Here is a 16427-nt window from a genome sequence, read left to right on the forward strand (position 1 = left end):
TACATATATGTATACATGTCAGCATGTGACACACATTGGTAATATACAAATTCTTTAAAAACACTACAGAGTAGCACGTTGAGTGCATACGGTGGGGACCCAACATCTACATATTACATACATTTTTTGTTTCCCCTCCCCCCACATATGGGTTCACACACAACATTCACTTTATCACGCCCTAAATTTTTAATTTCTCGGAAACATTACCAAAAGCCTTTATTTTAGGTCCATTTTTTTTTAAATATCTATTACCCTTGAGTAATAGAAACATAATAATACATGTTCTCTCTCGCAATGAATATAACAATAATAATAATACATGCCAACTTCCACTGTGGTGCTACAAATAAATAATTACAAACATCAATGTGCATAATTCATCTCTTTCACATCGACGATGAAATTACACAAAAATACATGAACTTCTTAACTCTCCAACCAATAAATCCGAATTCTCTTCCAGTAAAAAAAATAAAACAACAAGGGATGAGCACAATTGCCCAGTAGGAATCTCATAGTTCTACAACAATAACTAACACACAGATAGAAATGATCATGCATATAGGGTGATACCATATAGTATGGTGATGTTTTGTAATTTCAAAATATCGTACGTAGAGTACCTTTTTCTCAAAATTCATTTGAACATTTAAGGAAAACCTTCAGCCATAAAAACTATCCCTCATTATCAGAAAAACCATAATCCTTTTCAAAAACCATTATGTTTAAAGAACAACATCATTTCAAATTTATTAAACCATTCCAAAATATTCTTCATTTAATTTCCATTTTAATACTCCTCTTTTGTTTCCTTCCATTTTTCCTTTTGACTAACTCCCATTATTATAACTCCATAACGTAGAAATCCACATCTCCTTTATATTCAATAACAATTATCCTACATTCAACTTCTATTTTCTAACAACTACATCACATCCACATTTGTATTATTAATTGTAATTCAACATAACTCAAGAATAATAAGCCCATTTAATTCAATTTCTCAATTAATTACGAGAAAAAACTCTTAATCTTTCCTTATAGTTACATATGACATGGTGAGTTCATTATCACCAATCCCTTGTCTAGTTACTATTTCCTTATCCATTCTTTTTAAATAATTTCTATATGCATTCCCCTTCCATACTAAATTACACATCTAACTGTAATTTCATAAGTTCACTACAAGTCACACATATCATCACTGATTCAATGCATTTCACAACACATTCCACCTTTTGCCGACTTGATACGGTAGGATAGTGGGCACCCAATTCATAACACCCTCTACCTTTTGTCGACTATTATACGACGGGAAGTGAACTCCCAAAAACCAATTTCTCACAATGTGATTCCAAAAACCATTTTCAACTTTTAAGCCCATCCCCACATTTGCCGGCTATTAAACGGTGGAATTGGGCATTTAAAAACATTTTCAAAACCATCAATTTTTCCACTTTTGTCGGCTACAAAACGACAGGACTTTGTGGACACCCAAAAACATTTTTCCACTTTTGCCAGCTACAATATGGCAGGAATGTGTGGACACCAAAAAATCATTTTTCCCACATTCGTCCAGTGATAAGCCTAGATAGGGCATTTGGGCACCTTGAATTCAAAACCACCCCCACATTTACCAGCTCTTATACGGACGGACGTGGGCACCAAAAGACATTTTTGACTCCTTGCGCGATACTAACTACAACACAACCCAACCCAACACAACACAACACAACTCAACTCAACACAACTCAACCTAACTCAACATGACTCAACTCAACTCAATACAATTCGATCCAACGCAACACATTTCAACATAACTCAATGCAATCTAACATAACACAACAAAATTCAACACAACTCAACACAATTCAATCACAACCCAATTCAACACCATTCAATACAATTCGGCATAATTCCATACGAACTCCTAAAGCTCCACATCATCATTTCATCACAAAGCTCATATCGTTCATCCTATTAATAATTTCTTTCCCCCAAGTTTGGTTTCATATCATAACATAATTTAAAATATCAACATTAAAAGTTCAATCGCAACTTTTACATAAATTTTCAAACTCTTTAAAATTTCAATTAAACTTGTACATGTGTAATTTAACACCTCAATTTCATGACTACTTTCAATTTAAGCAAAACCATCATCTATCTTCATGAACCAAACTAGGGTTTTTAAGAGAAATTATGATTTTCACAAAAACACTTTTTATTCCAAATCTTCTATTACTTATACACCCAAACTTTTAACCCAAAATCATAACCAAACAAGTAAACCCCAACTCTTCAAACCCTAAACCCCCAATCTCATGACTTATTCATAATATGCTTAAAAATATAAATTTTGTATGCATATAAAGAAAATGCCACAAATCTATCCATAAATGAGAGTATTGAAGGAGAACTAGAAACCCCTACCTCTTGAAGCGAAGAGAAGACAAGCCAAGAATCACCGGCGACGAAACCACAAACTATTCAGACCAAAAGGAAGCCCTTGATGAAATCTACAATCTTTCTCAGAGGACCAAGGTGAAAAGATCACTCTAGGTGAGTAGATCTGAAGATCTTGGGTGAAAAGGTTTGAGTTTAGAGAGAGAAGAGAACTCACGATGTAGAGAAGGAAAAGAGGAGGAAAAGTGAAATGAATAAGTATTTGGAGCCTATTTATAGTAGCAAGGTAATAATAGAACAATAGTGTCACGACCCCAAACCGCCCCTAGTAGTTTGGTGTCGTGATGGCCAGTAATCCGAGATTACCGAAGGCCAACTTTCGAAATTCACACACAATCAGAGTATAGATATAGGGGGCTCACAAGTGCGGAAGCAATAATCTAAAATACAAGTGGTCCATAAGAGCAGTGCATAAGTCAAATGAAATGGCATACATCTTTACATAGCTTTACAACTTGAATACAAATAAAATAAAGTACAAAATACATGTTACATCTTAACAAAAGGGCTTTACAAGCCGACATGTTTGAAATACATAAGCATCACAATTGCCGACATAAACAAAACACTTGAGTTATAATCTTCAGGATTGCCGACATCCTCAAAGCCGACATAACATGCATACAAACACACATCTCGGCGTAGCCGACTTCTTGCTTGTTACCTACATATATACATAGGGAGGGTGAGCTTGGATACAGTGAATGGTATAAGTAATAAAGGGGTTAAATGAATGATTCCCGAGGTCTTTTAAAATAATACAAAATATGTATATCTTTGTCAAAACCATACTTATCATAGCTTGTACAAAACATGAGATAAATCTTGTTCATCAAACTTGATCTTACAAAACTTGCATACTTTACATGCGTCAAATCTTATAACATAACCTCGGCATAACCTTGGTCCTTCAAAACTTACTTACTTACTTACAAGGCCCACGCGGTAGACCGCCGGTGGCAAAACAAGACCAAGCAAGAGCCCGTAGCCCTTTAACACTTGGGTGCTGCGTAAGTTTAGAATCCTCCAGCACAAGGGACCTATGTTACAAGAGCCCGTAGCCCTTTAACACTTGGGTGTTACGCAAGTTTAGAGTCCTCCAGTACAAGGGACCTATGTTACAAGAGCCCGTAGCCCTTTAACACTTGGGTGCTGCTCAAGTTTAGAGTCCTCTAGCACAAGGGACCTATGTTACAAGAGCCCGTAGCCCTTTAACACTTGGGTGCTGCTCAAGTTTAGAGTCCTCCAGCACAAGGGACTTTCCGAATGTGTCGTCAAAACAAAGCTTACTTGATACATTGCCATACAAAACAAAACTTATACTTGATGCATAAAATAGGGATATCATTCATGCTTAACAAATACTTTTATCAAAACAAAGAAAAGCTTTATCAAAACCTTAAGAACATAACTTTATTAAAAATACCACTCACTTTAGTTCTTGGGACGTCGGGATCAAGGCAAGGTTCAAGTCCTACAAACACATGGCAAATATACTAAACATACTTCTCAAAACAGGTCTCACATGCATGCAATGATCTCGGAAAAACATGTTGGAAGTCAAAACACTATTTTACATGTCAGGAAGACATGCTGGGTACCAACCAGGTCCTTGCCGAGGTCCCACATCTCTTGGCCAAGGTGTGGCTACCTAGGCTTCGGCATGCGGCTGCAGGCAGAGGTGCGCACAAGACAAACTAAAGGTGTAAGTGATCATGCAAGGTAGGCCAAGGTGAGATACGATGCTTGGCCTAAGTGTGAGGTCTAGGTAAGAGTGATCTCGGCGACTACACCTCGGGAAGTGAAGTCTGGAGATCTGGGTTTCCACCCGCGAAGAACAGGAAGAACATGAACATGAAGATCATGACGAACATGAATGCTAAAATCATAACTTCTTTATTACAAAAATCTGGGATTTCATGCTATGAGTTCGAAAACATGGACCTGGGTACCCATGCTTGAAAATCATGTGAAAACAAACACGAAAACATGGATCTAGGCATGAGCCTTCGGATCAAAACATCACTTTTCTTGAAGAACACATGAATGCTATTTTCTCTTTCTAAAAACCGAACCTCAAAACAATGCATGGCTTACAAATCATATTTAATCATGCAATGCAATGACATAAACATAAAGAACGACAAGGGTAGATCAAGAATCTAACCTTAGAACACGGATCTAACGGTTCGATCTCTAGGAATCAAGCTTAGAAATCCACTCTCCCTCAAGAACTCTTCTTCCTCTCTAGAGCTTCTCTCTCTTCTCTTCAAAAACAAGTATAGGAACAAATGATGGGTTCTCTCTCTCTGCCGGCTAACTTAACTCTTAGTTCGGACATGTGGCGCCGGCTGGTTGGTTCTCCTAAAAAAGGTGATAGATTGACAAGACAAGGCTATGACAAAGTGTATCTAACAAGCTACTCGGTATGGCACTCTGGCAAGTAGTGACATCGGCTAAGGACAAGGCTTCAGCAACTAAGGTGACAATGACCTCGGCTAGGAAGGACGACACTTGACTAAGCTATGCCACACCTTGGCCTAGATGTGCCACACCTCGGTCTAGGTCATACCACTCCAGGACAAGATCACTCAGGTGCAAAGGTAACATCTCGGCCTAGATAATACACATCTCGGCCTTGGCGATTCACACCTCGGACTAGATAATGACATCTCGGTCAACATGTCAGGGCGAAGGTGGAGGTCGATCAAAGGGGTTCCAAGATACTTCCAGACTGAAGATGACCTCGGCTTGGAATGATCTAGGCGTAACGTAACTCAGGCTTGGCGTGACCTAGGCTCAACATAACCTAGGCTTGGCATAACTTCGGCTAACATAACTTGGGCTTAACATCAAGGAAGGAGCAAAGCATGCTAGCAACACTTAGGAAAATCACATAAACACAAAGCAAGACAAGATTCTTGGATGCAAACCTAACAAGACAATCTATGTAAATGAACTTGAATATGACTATGACATGAATATGGGTTGTTATAGCGACTTAACATGGCAAAACATGTAAATGCATGCAAACATGACTAGGCCAAAAATGTGGGTTGTTACAAATAGGCCCAAAGTCAAATGAAAATAACAAGTCAAAAACCCCCCAAAAGTAGGGCCCAAACCGACCCAAAAATTTGAAAATTACACATAGGGGTCAACCCTTCAGACAGAGGTGTCGACCCTTTAGGAGGAAAGTTGAGACACTAATGTCTGTAGAGAACAAGGTGTTAACACCTCCCAGACTGGTGTCGACACTAAAGTTTAGCGAACAAACCCCAGCTTCTGCAATAGACAAGGGTTGACACCTCCAAGACTGGTGTTGACCCCAATGGCCAACAAGAAAAGGTAAGTGTTGACACCACCAAGGGCTGGTGTCGACACTAAATTTCAACAGTGATCTAGGAACACAACAGTGAGATGGTGTTGACACCTCCAAGGCTAGTGTCGACCTTAGAACAAAATTTTCAAGTTTCCAAAGAACTTTTCAACATAAACAAGCGTAAATGAACAATCCCAACAAGATTAAATCAAATTACACTCCTCCAAAACCAAGATACAACAACTCCAAAGACTCCCAAAATGAAAATAATGGAATGAAATACACTCTCCAATAGTTTAAAGGATACAAGTGTTACACACTTCCCAAAAAAAAAAAAACCTCATCAATGGACACATGCTGACAAACAAAAACATCCACACACCCATGAGGACAACCACATCGCAGACAAAATCAACACACAAGTGATTAATAGTGAAACACAACTATTACACATTTAAACACTACACACACACACACACAAATGTCACACACCACATTTGTATTCAAACTGTCCATTCAATTACTTGCAAAACAAAATAACATAACGTAACAAGGCTACCAACAAAACACACTTACGCTTGTGAGCCATTGCCACTATTGCAGTTCATCCACAGGTCGACGTTCCCACTAACATAGGATAAACAAACCGACCATCGTTTAAAACCCTACACTACACTGTGACTCCAACACACAAATTCCAAAAAATGATGACAAACTCACACCACACCACATGAAACCCTACTGTATATCTCTGAATCCTAAATCAATATCCACACAATCACCTAATTCCACATAATCACCCAATTCCAGTAACAGGAAAACGACAACACCAAAAATCTAGGGATTAAGCGTGCTTGATTTGGGGATTTCGATATAGCAATCCCGATTTTGACTCGACACTTGTGGTAGTTCAGACTCGGGTTTATGGTTTCTGAATGTTGTTCATTGTCTTTTTGCTCTTTATTCCTCCTTAAATTTGGTTATTTGGACATGTTGAGTGTGTTTGGAACAGGTTGGTTGCTTAGTTTTCAAACCTTGTGTTGCCCATAATTTTGGTCCTCCGCCCGAGCGGCCTTTCTTGCGCTCAAGCGGGATTTGCAAACCCTCAGTACTTTGCATGTCTGGAAAAGTACTAGAGGGGTGTTTTCCACGCCCGAGCGGCATTTCCTACACTCAAGCGGGTGAGGGCTCGAGCGGCCTTTCTTGCGCTCGAGCGGTTTGTCTGTTGTCTGCAAAAGTATTGGAGATGTGTAATTTGTGCTCGAGCGGGACTTTATGCACTTGAGCGGATAAAATTTTTGTGTCTGGCGCTCGAGCATCAACTCTGGCGCTCAGGCGGACTGTGCTTATATCAGATCGCAAAAATGACTTTTTGCATCACTTTTTCAGATCTTTTCATCCTAAACCTTGAAGTTGAGACCCTTTCTCTCTAAAATACTCTCTCTCTCTCTCTTTCTCTCTCTACATTTTCTCCTGGATCCGTTGATCTCTCCCCTCTAGTGCCTTTGGAAAAGGGGTAAAGCATCTTGGGAGCTTCACTTTGATTCGATTGAAAATTGGTTTCGGCGTCGTTGGAGTTTCGTGCTTGCTCCATTGGTCTTGTAAACTTGTGGTAGAGACTCTCTACACTTTAATATGGGTTTTAACTCGATTATAGGTCATTGTGTGGAAATGGTGGGATTTGGGGATGTTTTAAGCAAACTTAGGATTTGGGTTCAAGTTTGAAAAGAGGGGTTTCTATGTGGGTGTTATATAAATGATTATGGGTTATTTTATGTCAAAATAGTTGGTTTTGGCCTTTGGGTTAATGTTTAGAAAATGAGGAGTTTTGCATTGAAATGTCTTGAATAATTATTTTGTACAAATAATGAAATTGGTATGGAGAATGTGAAATTGAGAGGTTGTGTACATGAATGGTGTTGTTGGATTTGCATAATCACTCACCAAAATTCGATGATTGATCTGTTAGAGAGATTGTACATCTATTTAGAGATAACTGCTTTGGGTTATCGGTGGAGGATAACCATGATTGTTATAGACATTGCATGTGGATTAGGCAAATTGAATCTAATCCTTTAACCATTATCATTGAATATGATTATGAATGATATACATTATATATGTATGATATTTGAGAGGAAAAAGGATATGTACTCCACGTTTTGTGGAGAAGCAAGGGGATGGACTTCATTGAACTAAGTTGGCCTGTGTGTCTAGGGTGAAAGTCCCGAAAACCATTTGTATACATGGGTACCAATTCTCACGGACGAAATTTTCGTAAAATGGCAAAATAGAAGTGAATGTATTTGCATGATGATTTCATCTGTTGGGGACTTGAGAGGTGTAACCTTTGTTGATAGGTTAAATGAAGTGGATGTATCTAATGAACCAAAATGAACGAATTGAGAAGCAAGTTTGATATAACATGGCTTTGGAAAAGAGTTATAAAGATTTTATCATTGGATAATGAACATGTGCATCATACTTATATCTTGTTAATTCTCATATACTGCGTTAGATTGTTTCCACTGGGCTTTGACTCACCCTACTTTGGGAAATCATTTTCAGGTACCGGTGACATGCCTCCTCCAAGGACGTAGCTTCGGAGGACCTTGGAGCCGAAGGCTCTTTTCATGCTATTTTGTATCTAACATTCGTTCAAGCCTAGGGCTTTATATGTACAAAGCTTATGACTCTCTTTTTTTGTAACCAAGAAATGACTTGGAAAGATGTAAGCCCATAGGGCATTATTTTGTTTATCATTAACTGGCATCACATGCTATAGATTCAGGATGTATATTTTTGAATGTATATTGTATGTGTTATCTTTTGTAATATGAACTCTGATGAATGAAAGTATCTCATTTTTATTATCTTTTCGTTTATGAGTTGGATTTATTATATTATTTTGGGGGCGTTACATTCCATATCATAACACGCGGGCCAATTCAGTCGGGTCGGGTTACAACTGGTGTGACGTCACACCGTCTCACAATTAAAATACAACAAAAAATACTATAGAGCTTTTTGCCAACGTAATACCCAATCACACCCCACCATAAAAGTCAATCCAACTGTCTTTACACACAATTCGAAAAGCAAGGGCATTTTTGAAACACCTCATCCACCAAGACCAAATGGAGTATCAATTATATTTAAGTATTACTTGGACCACCTTTTCACATTTTAGGATTTATCCGTAACTTGCCCTATTTATTTAGATATTTGTGAAATGATAAAAGTAGATTATTCTTCTATATCGTATACTGAGCAATATATATATATATATAATTTCGTTTAGCAATAGATATAGGCAAACATAAATGATTTAACAAAAAATATTACATATGCTTATTTAAATAAAAATGTTGAAAATAATTTTACATTTATATATGAATATACATATAAACAAATAAATTGAAATTTATAAAACATTGTATACAAAAAAAATAAATATATATACATAATTTAACTCGTACATACAACCACTAATTTTTCAGTTTGACCCTTAAAGTTTGTTTTTTCCCCTATGGTTCTTTATGTTTTAAGTTTTTTTAGTTTATTCTTAAAATTAATTTATATTAAAAATTAGACAAAAAAATGATACATTGACAGTCACGTGACATAAAAATATTTTATTATATATAACTCACATATTTGACATAAACTTAAACTTTAATATACTAATATACTTTTTATCTTATGTGGCAGTTATTATAACATTTGTTTGTCTAATTTTGAATAGAAATTAGTTTTAGAAATAAATTGAGAAAATTTTAAAACATAAAAAGTTAAAGTGAGAAAAAATAAACTTAAGAGACCAAAATATAGAAGTGACCAAACATAAAAGGGGCAAAATGTAATTTACCAATTATAAAAATATGAGAGGGTGAACAACCAAGCCTTAGCCATTCCTCATTGTCTACCTCTCGCTGTCTTGCACCTGCCCACGACTTTCTCTCTCTCTCTCTCTCTCCCCCTCGGTATCATTCTGTTCCATGCCCATTGTATTGAGCTCTCGTTTGGCATGAGACTTTTTGAAGTTGGGGCTAATTTAGCCATAAAAAGATAAAATATGCTAAAAAACCAATAAGACAAAATATCGTATCCTTAACATATGTCTGCTGCATAATTGTTGGGAAGTTCAAATATGTAATGACAAGGATGATCCTTAACATACGGGAAAGTCTATAGTGTGCACTTTCTAAAAGGGCATATGATATGCACTTGTTGTGTGGTCCATATTGTGCCACATCATAAAAAGTGACCTGCCAAACCGGTTATCTAACAAGTTACATGAAAGAATCATAACTTTTTCAAATATCATAACAATACTACAATGAATCATAACAATGTCATAATATTCACCAAGGTGTCATAACAAAGATACTATAAACCATAACAATATGGCAACAACTCATAACAAATATAGTTATTTCTTACTAATTATCATAACATTTGAATCGTAACATTTTTTTATTACGATTCACCATGACAAATCATAACTTTTGGTAGTACAAATCATAAACTTTACTATTGAATCATAGCCACAACTTTTTTTTCTCCACAATCATAATAAGATTAACAAAATGTCATAACTTTTACTAATGAATCGTAATATTTCATGTTGATTATAATTTTGCAGGTGTAGCCCATTGGACATCCCACCAGCCAAAAAAATGAGCCTTATGGAGCCACATTACCCCACAATAGCTTAGAAATAGGCAGCCTAGCCCCCTGTTGTGCTTCACCACATTTCCTAGATGTTACCACAGTGTAATAACTTGATGAAGTTGGCCCCTACTTGAGTGAATTAGGGCAATTTTGGGTCAGGTTTGGAGGAGTAATAAGCATAATTTGCAACCTAGAAGCCTCTTCCTCCTCCCAAGCAAGAAGTTGTCTTCTGGAATTGAAGTTTTAGTCCCCAGAAGTGCCCTATTTTGTACAAACATCCTCAATGATCCCCCTTATCTATAGACAACCTGAAAAGTCTAGGAAATTCATCCACTCAAAAGAAAGATTTCGGAGGCAGAAGAGAAAGCTGCATAGTTTTTCTTAGAGAATGAACTGTTGGTTGAGAGAAATACATAGCTTGAAAACAAGGTAATGAACTTCAACAATCACTGAACTTAGCTCATACTAAAAAGGAAGCCACTTTTGTGCAATTGATGTATCACATGAATACTATTACTGAATTAACTGATCAGCACTCGAAAGCATTTGAACTTAATTTAGAAGCAGAAGCACAGGTTTTAGAGAATGAAGGAAAGTTACATGAAACCATTTGGAAATTTAGTCAAAGAGATCTAGAAGTTGAGGACTTAGCCACAAAGTTAAATAAACTTCAAGGATAGATAAAAATATATGAAGAACAAGCTCATGAAACAATTGGTGTCACAGAAAATCAAAAAGTTGAGCTCAAATAGACCCTCTTTAAATTGAAGGGTTTGGAAGGCATCATTGAAGAGCTGCAAAACATGTCGGGCCAATTTGAAAAAGAGAGGGTACAACTGGCTAAGGTGAATTCAAAGCTTACTCAAGATCTGGCTATGTATGAGTCCAAACTAAATGATCTAAACCATTTGCCCAGGTGTGTGCGTGGTGCGGTTCGGGTAATTTGAGAGTAAAATTACAAACCAAATGGCGAGTTAGCGGATTAGCAGATTGACAAATTGTGGTTTGGGCAGTTTTTGGTAGATTGGCAGATTGAAGAATATTTTAACTAATTATCATACATTTGCAAAATATATAACACTAATTTGTATAATATTTTTTAGCTATACAACACAAAATAATTTTACATAATATGTTTCATATATATAACTACTAATTTTATAGCAATCTGTGATTGTGTGTTGTGGTTTATACCTTGTTTCCACCCTTTGCTTCCTTATATTTGAGCTTTGGGATATGCTGAGCGAGTTTGGAACAGGTTGGTTGTGAGTTTGTGCAAGTGGTTACTGCCCAGGTTTTTGCCTCTTCACTCGAGTGAGGCTTCTTGCGCTTGAGCGAGCCTTGGGTATTTATCTTTTTGCTCGAGCGAGCTTTCTTGCGCTTGAGCGAGCCTTGTTTGGTGTGTCTCTTCGCTCAAGCGAGTATTCTTGCGCTCGAGCGAGCGTCTGCGTCTCTTTTAGACCTGAAGAGTGGCATTCTTCACTCAAGCAAGCTTTCTCACGCTCGAGCGAGCATTTTTGCGCTCGAGCGTGCATCTGCATGGTGAGTTGTAGACCTGAAGTCTTGCTTTGTTCGCTCAAGCGAAGATTTTTGCGCTCGAACGAGGTCCGTTCGTTGTGTCTGGTCGCTCGAGCGACGACTCCTTCGCTCGAGCGAGCTTCGCAGATATCAGATTTCAGCAGTGGGGATTTTACCCCCTTTTCATTATCTTCTTCCTCCAAAACCCTAGATCCGACTCTCTCTCTCCCTCTCTCCCTCTCTCACTCCTTCTCTCTAAAAATACTCCATGCTCTAAAGCTTTCCTACCCTTCATCCTTTACAAGAAAGCTAGAGTTTGGTGTGGGCTTTCTTTTGATCCAAGAAAATACGAGTTTGGAGCACCTTGGGGTTTCTCTCATCTTTCCTTTTGAGCTTCTACTTGGAGGTAGGGATTTCTTGAGTTATATATATAGGTTATGTATTGTTGTTGTTGATTTAAAAGTTTCCTTGAAAGATTAGTGTTGATTTTGATTTTGTGACCTAAAATGTGGAGTTTTCAAAATGGGTTTAATCCCAAATCATTTACTAAATACTAGTGGGATTGTTTAGTTATTGAACTCAAGAGAATGATTTAATGGGGTTTCTTTATGGGGATGGGAAATGTTTGGTTTTGGTGAAAACCCTAGAAATTTAGGGATTTTGGGAGAATTTGGAAGATGTTTATAAAATTCTTTTCTATCTTTGAATAGAAGTTGATTGAGTATAAATTTCATAATGTGTTTGCAAGAATGATAATCTTTTATATATATTGAGATGAAGGAATTGTTTTAAAAATTTCATATGTAGCCCTTGCAGAGACTATGTTGCTATGACTTGTGAAATGAGGGAATTGTGGTATGAATGGATGGTTAATGGTGGACTTGTGAAGAATAATGAAGGAAAGAAATGGGAAATTGTGAATGTGGCATTATCGTAGAGATTTTGAACATGAAGAAATGTTATGAACTACGGGAATTATTGCATTGCATATTATTTCATTTATTATTGTGCATCGTGGTTCTAAATTGAAGGAATTTACATTCATGACAGAAAATGATTTTGAAATGAGAACTATGGTAATGTGAATGGGGTAAATACGTGGTAAGTCCGGATAGGGGGTGTAGACGAACTTTGTTAAGTTGGTCTGAGAGTCCTTGGTGAAAGACCAAAAAATCGCGCGGATAGGTGTCGAGCCTTCCAGTTAATACCGGTAAAAATGAAAGTTTGGTAGTGCTCGTAGGGACTACTTGCAGACACCAGCCTAGGGGTTACCAGTGTCATATTTACCGCTCCTTTGTTGAAAACTGAAAGTTTTGAAATGTGTTGAGATTGCAAGCTTTTATTGAGAAATGGAAATCTTTGAGAAGGACATGGAAATGAAATTTCTTTAAAAGAGCATTGCATGGCATTGGCATTACATTTACATTGGGAGTTGCATAACTATATATACTTTGTGAGAATTCTCTACTGGGCTTTATGCTCATTTCTATGGGATTTGGTGCAGGTAAAGATGTGGTGATTCCGCCGAACTAAGGGTGTGAAAATTTTGTGAAGAGTAAATAGCTCTCTTGTTTGTGTTGTAAACTTGCAAGCCTAGGGCTAATGTGTATGGGTCCGAGAGACCATTTTGGTGTAACCAGGCTATTGCCTTGGAATTTGTAAGCCCTTAAGGGCATTTTGTTGCTTTGAGAATAGATGCTTCACATGTTATAGATTCATGTGTTTTCTTAACATTGAATGTATATTCGCATGTGGAACTTTTGTAAAGACTCATTTATTAATTATGCAAAGATGGAAGAATTGTTGCAACTGATGCGGGATTGCTAATTAGTGCGGGTAGTTCATGTTGAATTATTTCGGGTCGTTACAAATTTGTAATAAATTTCCTATTTTAAAATCTCTCTCACTCATTTTTACGGTGATATTTCATTGGAAGTTAATATATATATATATATATTAACTATAGTGGGTGATATTTCATTGGAAGTTAATATATATATATATTAACTATAGTGGGTGTGGAGCGGTTTGGTTGGTGGATTATAAATTTTAAAGTTTAAATTGCGGTTAGTGGGTAGAGCGTGCGGATTGATGCGAATTGGTGAGGTTTTAGCGGATTGGACGGTATTTTGCACAGCCCTACTTGCAGCCATCCCCATTTTGAATTCTTATATTGGATACAAAGAAATCAACTAGTGCAGAATTAGAGTTTGGCAAAGACAAAACATCTCCTCAAACAAAGTGACATGTTTCCTGTAGCCAAAAAAATGATGGTAGCCATCCACCTCCCTCAATACCATATTTGCATGTAATAATCTATCTCCACAGTGTTCTGTCCTCCACCCCAAACCTCCACCACCATTTCATTGATGATAAACCATAATTGCTCTAAACTTTGGAGAAATGTTGCTCTTCCAAAAGTGAAGTTTTTTTTTTTTTGGGTGGCACTAAAAGAGAGAATTGCGTCAAGAGATTTAGTAGCTCAAAGGAAGATCCTTCCAATGGAGGCTAATTTGTGTTGTTTGTTTTTGTTTTGGCAGATGTAAGGTTGAGACAGATTCCCACATTTTGCTACATTGCCATCGATCGTGGTTGGTGTGGCCGGCCATTCTTAATTGGTGTGGTCTAGGTTGACACCGAAAAGTGAGACAAATCATTTTCTAGCATACCACAAGGTGAGAAACCAACAAACATGGACAACCAACAAAACTCACATCAAATAACTAAATATACACATCAACAAACCTAAAAAACACAACAACATTGAATACAATGGATTGACATCAAACAACTAAATCTGCACACCATTTGCAAATGAGATCATTGTATCCAATCTCGCATAAAAGCTTGAACATCAATAGCATCAAGCAGAGCAATAGCAAAGAAGCATAAAAAAACCTCAAGTAATCATACGCACAATTCGTTTGAAGCAACCTGGCCATGAGTGTTGATCCCACAAGCATATTGAGATTCCAAACAGAAACAATGATGGTGTCTTCAGAAAATAAGACTGCACTCGTTCCTCCTAAACACAAACTTACCTGGTTTAAATTTGAAATGAAGTCAATTATGGACTAGTACATCTCTTGTGTGAGTTTCTTTTTACCAGAAAAGCAATCCTTGTTTTGACAAGTTGACATAACTTTTCCATATCAAAATGAGATCCATTAAACATACAGTCATTCATTTTCTTTCGTACGGACCAAAGTACTATGAGTAGAATGGCTCTATAAATTTTGTTATCAAATTTCTTCCATCTAAACCTTGCCCACCATTGTAGAACTCCCTCCACTGAGTTTGCCATTGCCCATTGAACTCCCCACCACTTTAACATTGCAGACCATAAACAACGTACAGGTTTACAACTCAAGAAAGTGATTCACATTTCAGCCCAAGCACTACATAAGACACAAGTAGTATTAGCATTAATATTCAGAACCCTAATTTTTTTTAAAGAAATACCTTAGTTTTTACTCTCACTTTCTAAGCAAACCAGCTTAGAAATTGAACTTTTGGATGACTAATGTTGTTCCAGAGCAGCTTAGGAAGTAACATGATTGGGCGTTGAGAAGATTCACACCATTTACAAATTGAGTCAACACTGAATTCCCCTGAGGGTTCTACTCTCCATCTTAATTTATCTTTGACACCTTCTCTAAGATGTGTTGCATCATTCAAAATAGTAATAAGCCTTGTTAATTCCTATTCTTTTGGGTTCAGGCTAGTAAATTTCTCCTGAACCCTAGACCCTAGCCACTTTAATCACCCCTTATGTCCATAATCATTGTAAGAGACTCCATTTTATCTTAAGACAACAAGAACAATCTAGGGAACACACTTGTAAGCTTTTGATTTCTAATCCAAATATCCAACCAAAAGAGGCATCTCCTGTCATTTCCAGGTACTATTTCTGTATTTGTCACAAAAAAAATTATGAAGATTTGGCTTGATCTCAGCAATTGGCACAACATCGAGCCAAATTCTTGAGAATTTAGACTTCCCACCCAAAAATCATAAAAGCTTTGATTAATCACGTATTTTGATCCACTAAAACACAACCGTCATCATCGACTTAGACCACTACAATAGCATTGTTACTGCTACTAGTGTCATGTTATCTTTATGTCCAAATGATGATGCCATCTATGAATCACTTTGACACATTTATGACTCTATCACGTACCACTATTAGCCCTTGCCTGTTATCTCGTAGATGGTTACTACCTTTTTACCGTCACTTCTTTTTAAAAATAATAAATTGTATTTTCACTCATAGATATATATTGTTTGTCACTGTACCCACCCTAATCACTACATTATTTGTCTTTTCTTACTTTGGTCCAATTGCTAACTTTTGAGGGAAACTTTGGAATTTTTAAAATTAACTTTCCTACCTTGATCACTTGGAGACCTTTGTTTTCCCACTTCAAAATAGATGGGTAAT

The sequence above is a fragment of the Camellia sinensis genome, chromosome 7, assembly GCF_055761805.1.
Source record: "Camellia sinensis isolate YWXY chromosome 7, ASM5576180v1, whole genome shotgun sequence".
In the NCBI taxonomy this organism is placed as follows: domain Eukaryota; kingdom Viridiplantae; phylum Streptophyta; class Magnoliopsida; order Ericales; family Theaceae; genus Camellia; species Camellia sinensis.